This window comes from Symphalangus syndactylus, chromosome 13, assembly GCF_028878055.3.
Source record: "Symphalangus syndactylus isolate Jambi chromosome 13, NHGRI_mSymSyn1-v2.1_pri, whole genome shotgun sequence".
In the NCBI taxonomy this organism is placed as follows: domain Eukaryota; kingdom Metazoa; phylum Chordata; class Mammalia; order Primates; family Hylobatidae; genus Symphalangus; species Symphalangus syndactylus.
In genome coordinates, this window is record NC_072435.2 from 55,140,001 (window position 1) to 55,152,010 (window position 12,010).

At 46.5% G+C, this 12,010-nt stretch overlaps 1 long non-coding RNA gene across 1 annotated transcript in view; it reads left to right on the forward strand.

Annotated features, from left to right (window-relative positions):
* The window catches only part of LOC129460159 (uncharacterized), a 34,908-nt gene extending 26,394 nt beyond the window's left edge, over positions 1 to 8,514 (forward strand). The window contains exons 2-3 of the long non-coding RNA XR_008650182.1: positions 2,256 to 2,318; positions 8,300 to 8,514. This is a non-coding gene — a long non-coding RNA (uncharacterized lncRNA). The remainder of the gene's footprint in view (positions 1 to 2,255; positions 2,319 to 8,299) is intronic.
* Positions 8,515 to 12,010: the final 3,496 nt, after the last annotated feature.

A 12,010-nucleotide genomic window follows, 5' to 3' on the forward strand; every position in this document is an offset into this window, starting at 1 on the left:
GAACAGGGCTCTCTCTCCCTGCCCTTAAATCAGTAATTGGCTTCAGTGCAGAGACTGTCAGGAAATTAACACATCACAACATGACAGCTGTTAATTTTTTCTCCTTATTTGTCATATGAATCACCGCTGATTTGCCGGAGTGCATAACAAATTAGTGGGCTGTAATCAGCGGCCTCTCTTCTGTGAGCTGCACCTTCCCTTTTTTTTTCCCTTTTTCCCCCCTCTCTCTCTTTTTCTCTCTCCCCCTACAGTCCATTACTTCACTGCCTCAGCAGAGATGACTGTTCCTAGGTGTGTCATTGTCAATAAATCAGAATAAGCAAATGCTAAAAGCGCAAGAAGCTCTTTAAACTTTGATGAAGGCTTTTAGTTACATTTTTAAACTTACACTCATAACTTGAACCTTTTTTTTTTTTAAATTGTCACTCCCTGGTAGTGATAGACTGTCAGGTTTCCAGTCATTTCCTCATCCAACGTGCCAGGGAAGGTGGAACTCCAAGTGTCATTTGCACAAGTTCTGGCTGACGGAGGAGGTGGAAGAGGTGTTAAGGAAGGCAGGGGAAGGGAGAGATATCAGAGATTGCAACAGGGTCAGACCAAGGCACTTTCCCTTTTGAGTGAGAGATTTAGGGGAGGCCAGGTATGGTGGCTCATGCCAGTAATCCCAGCAATTTGGAGGCCGAGGTGGGTAGATCACTTGAGGTCAGGAATTCGAGACCAGCCTGGCCAACATGGTGAAACCCCATCTCTATAAAAAAAAAATACAAAAATTAGCCGGGCATGGTGGCATGCACCTGTTGTAGTGCCAGCTACCCGGGGAGGCTGAGGTGGGAGAATCACTTGAACCTGGGGGCGAAGGTTGCAGTGAGTCAAGATTGTGCCAATGCACTCCAGTCTGGGCAACAGAGTGAGACCCTGTCTCAACAAAAAAAAAAAAAAAAAAAAGAGAGAGATATTTAGGGGAGAGAGAAAAACGGGAGGAAGAATGGGAGGTGAACACACAGGATGGGATTCTGGAATCTCATACTCCTCAACCTTTCCAACTTGACTTATTGTCCACTGTATCTGGGTCATTTGAGGAGTGTGGGCCTTTGTTTGAACGCCTTTGTAGGGACAGTCAGGACTACCAAATAGAGTCATGGGTTCTCAGACTTTATTCTTCATTCAGCCTGGCAGAAGACCTATTGGTGGGCCTTAAACTCAATACTTATCACCTCCTGAAAGGAGGGAGCATAGGAAGGATGGTAGCACTGGAAGGCTTCACCATGTGGGTTTCAGTTCTAGACTCTAAGATTTGCCAAACAAATCTGTGTTCTCTGCATCCATACTGTGGATGCAGAAGGGGAAAGCACTTCTTCCTTCTTCCTTCTCAGCCTGGACCTATTGTAATGACAAGCCCATGTCTTTCTAACCTGGGGCCAGTAGGGAGTTGGTGGTGGCTTCACATCGGGGCACCGCCTCTCAGGGACCTATCAGCGTGTTCTTTTGGCTATTACAGACTGATGTTGAACCTAGGGGTGAGAGTATTTCAGGGGTGAATTTCTTCTTTCCTTTCATTTATTACCCATCCATGCATCCATCCATGCACCCATCCACCAATTCATCCATTCATCCATCCACCAATTTATCCATCAACCCATATATCCATTCATCCACCTACCCACCTATCCCTCCATCCTTCTACCCATCCACCCATCCATCCACTCATTCATCCATCCATTTACCCATCCATCCATCCATCCATCCATCCATCCATCCATCCATCCATCCATTATCAGTGTACTTTGCATGCAGCAGCATGGCATGAGCCCAATGCATGAACAGGAGGTCAGAGGGAGAGTGTCGGAAATGCCGTCTATCTCAAGATAAGCCCCTCTCAAGGTACTCCAGGATGTCCCCATGGTGGACATGGAGGAGGGTGAAAAAGCCTTGCATTCTTAACCATAGCCATAAGCAGCTGGGTTATTCTATGTATCCATATTGGTCTTAAGTCACCCTTTTCCCAAGAGTTACTGTAATGACTTTCTTGCACTGAATTCTAATTTGGCTACTTGAGAGTTGAGTTTAGTTCAGTTTATCGAATACATTGGCAGGACTATTATGCACTAGATACTAGTTTAGGAGCAAAAAATTCAATAAATTAGTGTCTATGCCCTTGAAAATTGTATAATTTTTAGAAAAGCTGTCATAATTTTAAAACTGTATTTTGTTTGTGTGTTTGTTTGTTTGTTTGTCTTTCAATTCTCAACACCCAGGACATGGAATGTATGCCCTGCAGGCTGGTCTCTTTCCTGACAGCTGAGATGTCCTGTCCTAAGGTACACAAAATAGTCTTCTAAACCTCAGCCATTTTAATAGACAGAGCCATGAGGTCTTGCTCATGTGAAAGCCACTGAAATCTTTTGGAAACACAATAATTGTTTTTTTTTTGCTTGTGATAATTTATGTATGTTCAAGGTAATTAAATACAGTTTAATATGCTGCATCTTATAAAAATCACCGTTGAGAAAGTTTCTCTCTAATGTCATTTTTGTAAGCTCCAAGAAAGGGTTTTTGAGCAAAATACCAATTTTACAATTACTCCGTTGAATCCTAATTTAAGAAAAGAATCATTTATTCATTATTTGAGGTGGAATGAATTTTCCAGGAGAGACTAAGATTGACAGTAATGAAGTAGGAGCTTCACAGAAGAAGCGGTAGTGGGAGTTTTGAAATTCTGGGACCAACGCCAGGCCCACCACAGGTATGGACACCTGGCTGGTCCTGAGGGCCCCCACAGGAGTGGGGCATATCAGGTTAGATGCCTCTGAAGACAATAGGGATGGATTCAATAAGTGTTTCCGACACTTGGTAGAATCCAATGGACCAATGAATCCTGCCACCTGCTGGCTGGCCCTTGAGGGCAAGGGCACTCTTCCTCCACTCACTAGTATCTCTCCAGCACAAGCTGACTTCACTATCCTCCCATTCCTGCTGTCTTTGACCTCTGGTCGTCTTCTATTCCTATGTTATACAGAGCTTGCTTTTCTCTGAGCACATCCTTTGTACTCCTCTCCCTTCTAAATTGCTGTATGGAAGCCATGTTTCTTGATAAAGAAACCAGCTTGAACACACCTTATATCTTCAACGTCCATGCTATAGTGAATGCTGTGGTCTTGGTGATACACTTTAGGAAGAAACTTTCCCTGCAGCCCTCAAGGGTGACATGTCAGGATCAGGAGTTTGTGTCTTCTTTGTATCCCAAGCCTTTTGAGAACTATTTCTACTTCTGCCTCTGCACCTTTTAGATTAGCACCATCTGGCTCTGTTACCCTCTACTTCTTGTGATCCCCAGCATTTACCAATCTCCTGGGCACTTTTGCCATTCACCAGGAATCATGAGAACTGGGTCAACATCCTCCTCTACCACCAAATATTGTCATTATGAAGGGTGAACTCAGCTTTAACAAGGATGATCTGTAGCCCATCACTGTTGTGTTACAGATGACTGATCCACTTGCCTATCTCAGTGACCTCACCCTACTTTAGTCAGCCAGCCAGGTGCTGGACCATCTGCACCCCTAGGTGCACCATACCTTCTCCCCAAAACTACAACTCTCTCAAATCTTAAATGCTAGGACCATCTCATTCTCAGGTCCAATGTCTTATCCTAGCTTTCTTAAAGATTTCCTCATTTTTGTACATTTACTTCTATTTTTCTGAGACTTCTGGGTCTTGGATGCCTATATGGTTTGTATTCCCACCCAAATTTTGACCTGTCATCCCAAGGTGTCGAGGGAGAGACCTGGAGGGAGGTACTTGGATCATGTGGGAGGTTTCTCCCATGCTGTTCTCATGATAGTGAGGGAGCTCTCACAAGATCTGATGGTTTTATAAGGGGCTCTTCCCCCCTTCACTTGCTTGCTCACTCTCTTGCTGCTTTGTGAAGAAGGTGCCTTGCTTCCCCTTCACCTTCTGCCATGATTGTAAGTTTCCTGAGGCCTCCCAAGCCATATGGAACTGTGAGTCGATTAAGCCTCTTGTATTAGTCTGTTCTCACGCTGCTATAAGGGCATACCTGAGACTGGGAAATTTATAAAGGAAAGAGGTTTAATTGACTCACAGTTCTGCAGGGCTTGGGGGGCCTCAGGAAACTTACAATCATGGCAGAAGGGGAAGCAAACATGCCCTTCCTCACATGGTGGCAGCAAGGAGAAGTACAGAGTGAAGAGACTGAAGATGGTTATAAAACCATCAGATGTCATGAGAACTCACTCACTATCACAAGAACAGCATGGAGGTAACTGCCCCCATGATTCAATTACATCCCATTGGATCCCTCTCATGACATGTGGGGATTATGGGAACTACAGTTCAAGAAGAGATTTGGGGAGAAACACAGCCAAACCCTATCACCTCTTTCCTTTATAAATTACCCAGTCTTGGGTATTTCTTTATAGCAGTGTGAAAACGAACTAATACAGATGCCAATACTATTTTCCTTCTGAGCAGTGCCTTCTCCCTTTGTTTCTCCATCTCATCTCCATGGTCTTTTGTTTCAACCATTCTCATGCCACTGAGTCTCCTCTATGACACTCCTCCTTTGCTTGTTTATGCCTCACCCAGGCAAATTCTTATTCCTGAAGCAATCTCTTCATTCCCCGCCTCTATTTTCACTCTGAGTTGGCAAGGACCGCTGGAGAAACATTACGCAAACTTTGCAAAGTTTGCAAACTGGAGGCACCACAAACACAAGTTCTTTAAGTGCTGTTGAGTCTTCTGCACTGATGATCACTCCTGCAAGGTTTCTCTCCAGGACAGTAAATCCTCTGAGTGGTTATTCCAAAACTCCTCAATGGTTTTCCGGTCCCTTACTGCCACCTCCCTCCTTCACCCTTCTCCTTCTCTCCCCTCTTGGTGGGAAGCCTGTCCCCATGTTGGAAGTAGGTCTCCTACCCCCACCTCCCTCCCTCATCCTCCTCCTTCTCTCCCTTCTCAGCAGAAAGCCCATACCCTAGTGTTGGAGGTAGGGCCTCTCAATTTCCCTCTGCTCCAGTCTTCCCATTCCTGTCCCCTGAGCACCACGGCTGGGTGGATTTATTCCTTCATACACAAACACACACACACACACACACACACACATTACCCAGGCTGGAGTTCAGTGGCGCGATCTCAGCTCACTGCAAAATCTACCGCCTGGGTTCAAGCGACGGTTCTGCCTCAGCCTCCCAAGTAGCTGGGATTACAGAAATGCACCACCGCACACAGTTGATTTTTGTATTTTTAGTAGAAACGAAGTTTCACCATGTTGCCCAGGCTGGTCTTGAACTCCCATTCTCAGACGAGCCACCCGTCTGGGCCTCCCAAAGTGCTGGGATTACAGGTGTGAGCCACTGTGCCCAGCTCTCTTCTAGATTTTATCATCTCCCACTTTTTCTCTCTCTTTGCTTATTCCTTCCAACAATTAAGCATACTTAAACATCTCCCACCTTTATGAAGAAAGAGATCTCCTACAGCCCTAAGGACCTTTTGGCCCTCACAACCAGCAAGTTTCTGAAGAGTTATCATCTCTTGCTGGACCCACTTCTCATAGCTCCATTCCCTCTTTAACATACTACTGTTTGACTTTGGAGCCCTCCATCTCTCACCAAGATTGCTTAAATGCTTGCAGACAGATAACACTTTTCAATTTTTAGCTAACCTGTTTTATTTTTCTGCAAACATGAGGGCATAACTACCTCTTGAAAATTTGACTTATGAGACACCACAGCCTCCCTGGGTTCTTTCTTTGCTGCCTTTCTGGCCATTCCTTTTTGGGCTCCTTCGGAGACTTACTTCTCATGATCTCCTCTCTCTTTCCCTCTTTCTCTCTCTCTCTCTTTCTCTCTCTCTCTCTCTCTCTCTCGATACAAAATGTCATTTCCTTGGGATTATATTGTATTTTTTCTCTTCACCCTGCATACTCTGTAGGCAAGCTTGGCCTCTCCTTTTGGGCTCCAAATATGACTTTAAGCCTAAACTTTCTGGGCATCTACTCTTGGATATCTCATGAGTATCTCCAAAGCGAACCTGCCATCTCTCTCCCCATCTTCAATGGACTTTGGTTCTTTTCTAGGGATGAATGACAAGAGGTCATCCTGGATTTCTTCCTCTCCAATACAGCCATTGTCTAATCAATCACCAAATTATATTGATTTCCCCCATCTGTCCATTCTTGCCGTTCCCACTGCCATGACCCTGATCCACCACCACTACTTTCTCTCATTTGATTAATAAAACAGCTTCCATCTTGCCAGCCTTCACTATACCCAACATATTCCACACTGCAGCCAGCATCTTTTTCTCAATGCAATTTTATTTATTTATTTTGAAATAGAGTATTGCTCTGTTGCCCAGGCTGGAGTGCAGTAGTGCAATCATGGCTCATTACAGGCTTGACCTCCTAGGCTCAAGCAATTCTCCCACCTCAGCCTTCTGAGTAGCTAGGACTACAAGTGTGACCCACCATACCTGGATAATTTTTTAAATTTTTTGTAAAGACAGGGTCTCGCTCTGTTGCCCAGGCTGGTCTTGAACTCCTGGGCTCAAGCAAAATTTGACCTTGTTGTTTGCACGCTGAGACACTGCTGCAGACTGCCGTCATCCTTGACACGGTTTACAAGGACCTTTATGATGAGACATCAGCCTAGGGTGGGTCCTCATTTGCCCACCCACATCACAGGTTCTAATCCAGAAACACTGAATTCATTCAGTTTCCTGAAGTTCTGATTTTTCTCTTCTCTCTAGGCCTTTGTCCATAGTATTTTCTCTACCTAGAACACCACTGTCTACCCATTTACTCCTCAGGTTGAAGCTTCACTGTTGCTTCCTCTGTGTAGCCCTCCCTAATGTCTGTCCCCACCTCCCAATCTCCCAACCCAGAGATTGGGTCCTGGGCTTCTGTTACTAGCATGACAGCCAGATGTGGCAGCTCACATCACGTGGCCTTGATGACATGTCTGTGCCACATCAGGCCCCACTCCGAGAAGACGGTACTCTGTGTTGGGGTAGAAGCTCGGTTGTGTTCATTGCTGGAGCCCTGCCAAGCACCACGCCTTGCCCAAATAGTTTCTCTGGGGGTGTCAGTCGAGTTGGTCAGATGCCTTAGTCATCAGTATCCACAGGGACAGACCTGAAGGTGCCTTTTCATATCCTTGCCTGCAAGTCAGTGTGTGTCTTAGACTCTAAAGTTTGGAATTAAATTTATTATCTACATATCTTTTGGATTTTATCTAATTTTCTAAGACAGCTGGGTCAATGAAAGTATCTCTATATCCCCAAATAAAAACTTACACACACTTAGATTCTGCACGAATCTAAGTAGCTGGTGATTTCAATCTCCTAGCAGATGCTTGGCCCTGCAATAAGCCCAGCTGGGTTGTGCCCTAGGGCTACCGCCCATGGCACATGTTGGAACCCACCCCTGGTATTCTGGAGAAGCCCTCTCAGCTAGAATTATTTTCAGTTCAGCAGTTCCTGAAACCCTAGAGCCTGTAGAGGGAAAAACAGAAATGATTTCCAGTCCAGGGCAAAGTGAGGCTGGATGGAAAAAGAGAGAAAGTCAGTTGTTGGACGGCATCAAAAGTCAGCCTGTTCTATTAGGCAAAAATAAACAGAGGCACGCAGAAACCAAACAAAACAAAAATGTTCATTAGCTGCGCCAACCCAGGCCACCCACTTCGTCGAACTGACCACATCACTTCAAGATTCCCTACACACGGCCCCACCCATCCCTGCTCTCCCCAGGGGTAGACAAGGCATCAGAGTGGAAAGGAAGAGACCAGCTCAAACCAGAATAACCCCCATCCCCCACTTCCAAAGCTGCCCAGAGATGGGCTTTGGCAGCAAATCCAACAAGACGTCAGTCGTGGGGGAGTTCCCTGCCTGGCTGCCTCGGTTTCTCCTTGATAGCACAGACTCATTGTTATCCGTTTACGGAAATGAGCCTAAAACAGGGGTCAGAACAGATCAGTATCTGTGGGGAAGGGCAGCATTCTTTGGAGAGGCGTATTCAGGATTCATTATCTCTTTATAATTAAAAACAAACTATTTTTTCCCATTAAACTTTACAGAAAGTTAAGTCCAATTAAAGCATCTGGCCTCCTTAGGGAGTGCAGAGATAGCATCCTCATTAGCTCCTGCAGCGACTCTTGGGGTTGGGGGAGGAAGGGCATGGAGATTTCACTTTATTTGTTTGTTCACTGAGTTTTTTCCTCACTCCACCAGCATGTGAAGGTGGGGACCTGCACATTTTGCTCACCACTGTATTCTCAACTCCTAGAACAGAGCCTGGCACGTGTCGGACAACTGTGGAGGGAACTGATGAGTGAAAGAGAGCATGGAGAAATGAATGAATCAGCATAAGCCCCACAGGGACGAAGACTATAACTGGAGCACCCTTTCATCCCCACTGCTGGACACAGGGTGGGGAACACTAAATGTGCGCTATGCATTGTTTATCGAACCAGGCTCTATATCAAAAAAACAAAACAAAACAAAACAGGAAGCTTTTCTGGATCAAGGCTAGCGTTTTACAGTTGAGATACAGAGGCCCAGGGAAGAAGGGAGATTTAAGATTTGCTTGTAGGCTCTGAGCTGTTCGGCTGTGAGGCTCTGGCCAAGGTGGGGTTGTTGAGCCCCAGGTAAAAGCCCCACCCAGCCCCTCTTCTTGCTGTCTGCAGCAGGGCAGCCACACTCTGTGCTCAGCAGGGGGTCTTATCTGGAGTTCGAGTCCCAAGACCAGACCTTCGGGGCCTCCCAATAGAAGTGCAGAGATCTCTCCTCATGAATACGCTGGGCCCTTGTGGCTCCCTTGACTCTCAGCAGCCACCACAGATCCATTCTCCTCTCTGGCCCCAAGAGCTCACCTGCTTGCGGGTTTCTGGATATGGCTAAAATGAAGCCAGGACAGGTGTCAGGTGAAGGGCCAAGGTCTAGGCTTAAGGGGTGCTGCTTTGCCCAGAGAGGCCCAGATGAGCCAGCCTCAATTTGTAGCACTTGGAAGAGCCCCTGCAGCTTTTGGCAACTCAGGACAATAAGTGAACTCCCAGGAAAGTCACTCTCCTTCCAGGCCCAGCCCAAATGCTACCTCCTCCGGAAGGCTTTGCTGCCTCCAACCTGGTGTATGCTGTACCCCTGCTTGGTGGCAGTCCCCTCCTCTGGGTCTCCAGTCACTTCTCAGTGGCCTCCCTCAGCTTGTTCATCTGTCTCTGCATAGGACTGTGTGCGTCAACACCAGGACAATGTTTCTGGTCTTCTTTGAAACTTCTGTGTCCAGCACAGTGCCTGACTCCTAGCAGGTACTCAGGAAATACTTCTGACAAGTAGACAAGGCTTCTCTGCATCTTTAGGACCAGAGAAGCCAAAAGAAACTGAAAAGATGCTCTATAAGAGGCTCAGGGGTTACAGGGGGAAAGGTTGTGAAGGAAAAAGACGCAGCCCTGGCCAACAAGCTGAGATCTCTGGCCATCCTGTCGCCTTTCTGGGCCTCAGGGCCATGAGGCTGCCGGATGCAGTGGGACTGACCCCTGGTGTCCACCCTGGCACTGTCAGATCACATGACTGGTATTAGATAAAAAGAGCAGATATACACCTTTTTTTATGATGCCACATGCCTGATCAAAGTAAAGGCTGTTTACTCAACCACTTCTTAAACTTAAGAATAGCAGATTTGCTCATCTGAACCCAAGCTGCAGACAGCACTGGAGAGCAGAACTCATGCCCGAGGGCTTTCCCTGGAGCAAAGTCAGGGCTGGAATGGTCACCAGGACGGCTTGGGAGGTGGAAGGAGGCGGCAGTGCCTGTCCTCAGTGTGTGTGTGTGCTTCTTCTCACCTCTCTTCCCTTTCCCCGTCTCTCCTCTCTTTGCAGGCCATTTGTGGGGCACATAGGCTGGGTTTCCTGGGAAGTAGACTCTTGGGAAGGAGATTAGTGTGCAGGAGTTTGCTAATGAGTGCTCCTGACATCCCATCTATGGCAAGGAAGGAAAAGGAAGGAAACAGGATTGAGCAGAGGCGGAAGTCAGGCTGCCGTGAAGTCTTGGCTGAACACTGCAGCCAGTCCTGCAGAGGGTCCTGAAGATGGGATGAGCCTTCAGAGCTGCCCAGCTCAAGGGAGAGAGTGCCGACTGGGCCTCTACATACCCTGCCCCCATCAATCAACACTGGGCGCCATTGCCTGGGACAGCAGTAGAGCTTGGGCAAGGCAGTGGTCTTCAGCCAAGGCAATCCTGAAAGGGGCTGGCTGCTGCAGGCTGTCTATCAGGGGCGATCCCTGAAGAGAGGAGAATGAGTCCCGAAAGGAGGTCTATGCAGCCCCTCCCAGCGGCCACCACATAGGGGTTGACAGTGAAGGTGATCAGAGTGGCATCAGCCATGGCAGCCAGAGAGCTGTTCCGCTTGATGGGGAAAGGGAGTAAGGAATGAAGACCACAATCCATGTGAATTCTTCTAGTCATGCCTTCTCTAACCCCCAGCACATTAATCTTGCCTGGCTTAGGAGGGAGTCAAATGTCAAATTTAAGGCTATTCTACTTTTTTTTTCTTTTAATTCTATTTCCATAGGTTATTGGAGAACAGGTGGTATTTGGTTACCTGAGTAAGTTCTTTAATAGCGATCTGTGCACCCATCACCCAAGCAGTATACACTGCACCCAATTTGTAGTCTTTTATCCTTCACCCCATCCCACCCTTTCTCCCTGAGTCCCTGAAGTCCATTGTTTCATTTTTATGCCTTCGCATCCTTATATCTTAGCTTCAACTTACGAGTGAGAACATATGATGTTGGTTTTCCATTCCTGAGTTACTTTACTTAGAATACTAGTCTCCAATCTCATCCAGGTTCCTGCAAATGCCATTAGTTCATTCCTTTTATGGCTGAGTAGTATTCCATCGTACATATATACCACAGTTTAGTTTCTTTATCCAGAAGTTGACTGTTGGGCATTTGGGTTGGTTCTACATTTTGCAATTGAGAATTGTGCTGGTATAAACAAACATGTGAGTGCAAGTATCTTTTTCATATAATGACTTCTTTTCCTCTGGGATTGCTGGATCAAATGGCAGTTCTACTTTTAGTTCTTTAAGGAATCTCCACACTGCTTTCCATAGTGGCTGTACTAGTTTACATTCCCACCAGCGGTGTAGAAGTGTTCCCTGTTCAACGCATCCACACCAACATCTATTATTTCTTGGTTTTTTGGTTATGGCCATTCTTGCAGGAGTAAGGTGATATCACATTGTGGTTTTGATTTACATTTCCCTGATCATTAGTGAGTTCAGTGAGGTTAGCATTTTTTTCCTTTTTGTTTGGCCATTTGTATATATTCTACTTGAAAAACCCGCATTCTACAAACTCAGACATCCAACCCGGAAGCCCTTCTTCTTCATTGATCAGAAGGGGAGGAGAGGCCTGGAGAGGGGAAAGGAAGTGTTCAGGGCCATGCAGCATATGGAGCCAGGAGTAGAGCCACTGATGCTGTCTCCCAGTCTAGGGTTGAGCCGAGAGCACCTTTTTGGCCTATGCCTTGCAGGTGACCATCTTTCTCTTCCATCAACACTGCACCGTAGACCCAACCTTGTGAAATTTTTGCACTTTCACAAAACCCAATTCAAATCAATTAGGCTTTTGTGAGTTCTTATTGACTGCTCAGTAGTGTCCTCAGGCTACAAGGAGGCAAGAAAGAGAGAAGTCAAGGTGCTGCCTTTGGTATAGGAGACAAGAACCACGGCCAGAGAGTGACCAGGCACGGTGGCCCACACCTGTAATCCCAGCACTTTGGGAGGCCTAGGCAGGAGAATCACTTGAGGTCAGGAGTTCGAGACCAGCCTAGCTAACATGATGAAACCCCATCTCTACTAAAAATACAAAAATTAGCCAGGTGGGGTGGTGCGTGCCTGTAATCCCAGCTACTCAGGAGGCTGAGGCAGGAGAATTGCTTGATCCTAGGAGGTAGAAGTTGCATTGAGCTGAGATTGCACCACTGCACTCCAGCC